Genomic DNA, 6000 nt, shown 5'->3' with positions numbered 1-6000 from the left:
TTTAAGGCATTAACAAGTTAGAACAAGTCCAAAGGAAGGTGATCAGGATGGCAAGGATGCCTGAAATGAAGTCACATGAGGATACACTTACCATGCAAAAGAGAAGACAGAGTATGTGACAGCTGGCTTCTTGTATATGAAAGGTTGTCATGTGGAAGAAAGATCAGGTAAATGTCTCCATTTTCAAAAGAAATGAGAATGACGCCTGCAAACTATAAGCTAGTAAGTTTGACTTTGATTCCTAAAGACAGAATTATAGTATGTATTAAAGAGACAGTAAATATTTAGAAAAGAAAATGTTCATCACAGACATATAGCCAAGATTCATCAAGAGCATGTCACATATTTATAATTATGAAAGTATTGTCTAAGCATAGCACCCAATGCCACAATACCCTGGAACACAGTGCATGAAGGGAATTCAGAGAGCCAGAGACCTCAGGAGGATTGACCAAGAAAGTTTGTCCACACTCCTTTTCGGGACAAAGGCAAAGCAATAATAATAATAATGATAATAATAATATTCTTTCTGTAAGCCAGGGACCCTCCCCAGTGTCTGTTGGGGAAAGAGGGTACAAACTTATAAAACCACATCAAGGAGGCACATGCATAAGGAACATGTTACTGGGGTAACTCAATTCTAGACTCTGGGCCATGTCTTTTATCGTCCTTAGCATCAGCCCAAATAACAATTCCCTGATGACTGGGGTTGATCCATTCAGGTTATTCATCTTCTGTACTAGTGTTACACACTTTCAGCAAAAGCAGAAAGTGTGGAATCTGCAGAGCTTTGTTAGATTGGCTCCCTTGGCTGAGCTCTGAGGGTTTTCCACCTCTTAAGCAACAGATGGCAATGCAGAGAAAAGTAAAATTAATATCTTTTCTTCTTCCACTCAGCTATTCCAAGCAGCAAAGACAACATCTTTTCTTCCTGTATCAGGTGATAGTGCAAGTTCTGAGCTCTCTATCCAGCCCCAGCTAGAGATCTCTTCTAAGTCAGCTTTGCTTTCCTTTCTTCTCTGCCCTAAGCTCAGCTATCCTACTATTCCAAAGCAGGGTCTTTTCAGCGAGATAATTCACCTCTATCTTCTGACAACAATCCAAAGTCCATATTCCTGCCATTTATAACATAACTAAGCAATGGATTTGTTCCATAGTTACCGATAGTTCTAAGAATCAGTTTCCCTAGCTATATTAACTCCAAAATCCACGTTTATCATATGAAAATTAAATACTAAAACATATCATTTTTACACTAAGTGCCTTTTCTCTACAAGCCTGTTTTTAAGTGTTCTCTCTCAAAACTGTTCCTGTTTCTGCCCCTTTCCATCAGCAAAACTATTCACATCTGAAAGGGATTCCTCCCTACATGATGAAATCATTAAAATTGTCTATATCCTTTGATCTGGTGATCCCACTTCTGGGCATATTTTCTAAGAAGGTCAAAGACAAAAAGGGGTTTTATACACACAAACACGCACAGACACAGACACATTTTTTCATAGCAGCACTTTGTGATAACAAAAAAAAAAAACAAACCAGAAAATAAAATGGATGCTCATCAATTGATGAGTGGCTGAACTGTAGTATGCAATGAAATATTATGGTACCATAAGAAATGACAAATGAGAAATTCAGAGAAAATTTTTTTGACCATGCCTGGGATTTCATAAGAGAAACTTCCAATGAAGACATTCTCTCCCACAATACTGATTAGCACTTACTCTGTGACTTACAGTATTAGAATTGAAAATGAGGGGGCAGCTAGGTGGCACAGTGGATAGAGCACTGGCCCTGGAGTCAAGAGGACCCAAGTTCAAATCTGGCCTCGGACACATAACACTTACCAGCTGTGTGACCCTGGGCAAGTCACTTAACCCCATTGCCTAGAAAAAACCAAAAAAAAAAAAAAAAAAAGAATGGAAAATGACAACTATGAAGACTCCAGAGAAACATAGGAAGAAGAATTATATACATTGACAGAGTAATTAAGCAGAACAAGGAGCATACATAGAATGACTATAATAATATGAACAAAGGCAACAGAAAAAGGCATTGATACTAAGATTAAGGTCTAGCAAACATGTAATGAAATATCTCTCACTAGGGAGCTGCCTAGAATGCTGACAAGTTAAATAACTTGGACATGACCATGGCATGACAGTATGTGTCAGACAAAAGACGTGAAAACAGGCCTTTTGACTCTAAGGCTAGACCTTTATCCCATGTGTCATGCTACTTCATAGCTGTAGCTCCAGCTTTGACAGTATCAATAAGAGGCAGAGATAGTGGAGCAAGGAAAAAAACCTGCTAAAGGGGAAGTTACCTCAGATACCCAAGTTCCACGTGTGACCCTGACATTAGAAGGAAGCTGGTGGAAAGGAGAGGGAAGAAACCATTAAAAGCAGGGAGATATTCAAGAGAAATCATTTAGGAGCAGCTGCTGAAAAATGAGCCATGAAGACAAGCCAGAGGGTCAGGGCAGTATGAAGCAGAGCTGTGGTCAGGTACCCAGATTGCAGGTGGTAGGGATGATTGGACTGATATCCAGGGAAAGGAGGAGAGCCCTCTAAGGCCAATTGATGGTACCTGGCTGTTTCTTCTCTGTTCATCCCCACATCCCCAAGAAGAAGCCACCCTCTTGGAGCTCTTCCACCTCCTAATTGAAAGCTACAAATCTCCTACTCCAATGAAAGTAGACCAGTGTGAACAAACTTGTTTATTCCTTACTTGCTATTTTAAATTTAGATTTTAAAATTTTACTTATAAAATGTACTAGCCAGTGATTCTTTCCCTGCTTGATTATGTATGTGACCTGGAAGGGACAGAGATCTAAGTTATTGCTATTTTGTAAACAAGACTATAAAGTCAATCTAGAGTTTGCTATTGCAAACTGGATAGGGTTTTGGAGCGACCCAATTAAAAGAAATGAGAATTTACCAAGTAATTGTAACAAATGTCCTGAAAGAAAGAAAAATGGTTTTCTCTGGGAATATAATTATAAGAAATACAAGCCAGTATGGGTCCAGAGGCAGGAAGAATAAGTGAGGTGGATAGCCATTTTTCTTCTCCCAGAAAACCGAATACTTGTTTTTCCCTAGAAGGGAAATGAGTTACCAGGTAAAACCAGCCACCTTGAAGGGAAAGCAAGAGAATGTCTCCCCAGGTCCTCTGCCTCACAAGTGATTGTAGCCATCTTCCTTGCCCACCAGTGCTACCTGGTGGTTGTGTGTAATAAACTGGACATGAAAGTATATACTTAGCTTGAAAAAATGAATTTCACAAGTATGAAATGCAGTAGTCTAAACAGTAGTCAGGATGAAAAAGAAGTCTTGAGGTCTTGGACTACAAACAATATGAGAAGTATAATACTGCAGTTTAAAAAACTAATGCAATCTTATGTGAGAGAGCATCAGAGACTATTCTTGCCATTAACAGATACCATCAGCACGATTCCAATTTGTCTTCAAGTCCTGTGGTGCCACCTGTTATCTGGATGTAGGGACTATGTTAGCCAGGCCATGTGAGCCCTACATGAATGAGGCATTTACAGAATGCCCATTGGAGGCTAGACAAAGGTCTTTCAAAAGAGAGAAGATAACAAGAAGATGAAGGACAGTAGAGCAGGGAAAAGAGAAGAAAATGAAGCCAAGAGGCTTCTCCTCACTCACTGATGTTCAGTTGTATCTGACTCATGCTGGGATTAACACAGCAGAAATGGCAGTAATGTCAGGACATGGAGATAGGGGTAGATTTGTCCACTTGTTTCCAAATGAGAAGCTCATATATCCAAGGCACTAAAAGTCAATAATACCCCCAAAAAGAAACCTCTGGTTCCTTTGCCAAGAAGTCCTTGAACCCAATGGAAAGGGATATGCCACTTGCTGTGCACATGAATTCCAGCAACTTCCCATGAAGGAAGCGATATGTTTCTTTTCTGCTATGTTGAAAATAGGATGGGGAAGAAAAGGAGAGGTAGATTTGTAGTTTTCCTAGGGACTCAGGAGTTGGTGTTTTAGGGGTAAAAGATATAATGAGAGTTTGCTGGAGAATGTTAACTCTTTGTTATTTACCTTGCCTTTTGTTTTTAAAATCATCTTTTACTTTACTTTTATGTCATGTATTTCATTTGGTGTTAATTGTGGTGGAGGGTCAACAGAAATTCTTCTCTGTCAGGCACTGTGGTAAACACTGTGAATCCAGAGGCAGAAGTGAAGCAGTACCAGTTTTGATTAAGTTTCTAAGCTAATGTGGAAGAGACTATGTACCCGTGTAGATGTTACCCTGCAGTATAGACCTAGGTGGCATGGGGTGGGAGGAGGGAAAAAGGGGGATCCTGAGGACAACCCACAGATGTATTCAGTCCCTGAGATAGTCCAGAGCTTTAGACGGGTTGAAAGAACAATGAGCCTCGATGAGTGATGGAGAAGGGCCTTCAGTTGGTTGGAGACACATTTTGAGAGAGACGACATGAAGAAAGGCAAGTCAGGAGAAGTGAATATAAACTTTTTAATGGCTGTGAGCTCCAGGCTTGGGAGGCCCTGTAACCTGTGCTGAGTATGTCACCTAATACTGACTCGGCACAGGTGACATGGCAGTCCTGAAGAAAAAACTAATGCAGCTTTGGAGGAAGCAAGGTTCCATAGGTATTTATGTGATACATACAAAGTAGACACAGTGTAACCTTAGAGAAGGCAGGCCCTCTGAGAAAGGGACCTGAACCGGTTGGCGGTTGAGCTTAATCCTGAAGAAAACTAGGATTTCCAGGAGGTGGAAATGAGGAGAGAGATCATTCCAGATGGAGGAATAGCCAAAGCAAAGACACAGAGACAGGAGATGGGAGCACTGGGTGTGAGGATCAACAAATAGGCCTGGGTGGCTAGATTGTAGAGGGAATGAATAATATGTGGAAAAGATTAGGGAGTTAGAAAGGGGTCAGGTTTTAAAAAATTTGTTAGATCAGAGTGCTAATAAGGAACCAGTAGAATTTACTGAGTAGGGGGTGGGAGTAACATACCTTTTCTTTAGCAAAGTTACTTTGATAGCTGTGTGTTGGAAGGATTGGAGTGGGGAAAGGTTTAAGGCAGGGAGAACAATGAGGAGGTTATTGCAATAGCCAGTTGAAAAGTCATGAGGACACACTCATGAAAGGTATTGAGACAGAAATGACAAGGCTTGTTAACTGAATGAATGTCAGTGACAAGGATGATCACAAGTTTGTAAGGCTTGAGACTGCAAGGAAGGTGATGTTCTCAAAATAAAAAGGGAAGGTGAAGAGTTCAGTTTTGGATGGGTTGAGTTTGAGGGCCATTCAATTACTGATGTCCAAAAGGCAACTGGTGATGCAGGACTGGAATCAACAGAACTTAGGCAGAAAGTTGTCATAGGGCAGAGGCAGCAGGTACTCAGCAGGTCAGGCTAAAGCCATCACCTCAATCATCACATTCCCTTGGATCCCAGTGGAGACGGCTCAACACACATGGCCCAAGATTCTTAGGAACAGTGTCCTTTGACCACTTTTCCTGCTTCCAGCTCAGCTTCCACCACCAAAGGGGCAACCCTTGTAGAGACAGAACATCTCAACCACCACTGAGATGCAACAGCCTCTGAAGACCCAAAAAAGAAAGTTATTGCCACCAAAATCCACAGCACTGGCAAATGGTTCAATTTCAGTCATAGATATGATTGTAACAGAAAGGACATCAAAGGGTAATGTACTACCAGCTGCTTCACTTCTGTACTCTAAGGACACCTGCACCCTTCTATTTGATTTAAACCTGAAACCTCATTTAAAGAAAAGATTACACCCCCGGAACTTATTACAGGCACTTAATAAATGCTTTTCAATCATTCAAATAGTTGAAGGACAGTCATAGGGAAGAGAGGTTGGACTTGTTCTGCTTGCCTCTGGATGGCTGACCTAGAAGCCAAGAGCAGAATTTACCAGAGGCAGGTTTTGACCCAGCATAAGAAAGAATTTCCCAAACAGTCTGAGTTGGG

This window comes from Vombatus ursinus, unplaced genomic scaffold, assembly GCF_900497805.2.
Source record: "Vombatus ursinus unplaced genomic scaffold, bare-nosed wombat genome assembly UNPS02014770.1, whole genome shotgun sequence".
Taxonomy (NCBI): Eukaryota; Metazoa; Chordata; class Mammalia; order Diprotodontia; family Vombatidae; genus Vombatus; species Vombatus ursinus.
The sequence above is the reverse complement of the archived record's forward strand: the minus strand, read 5'-3'. Positions refer to the sequence as shown.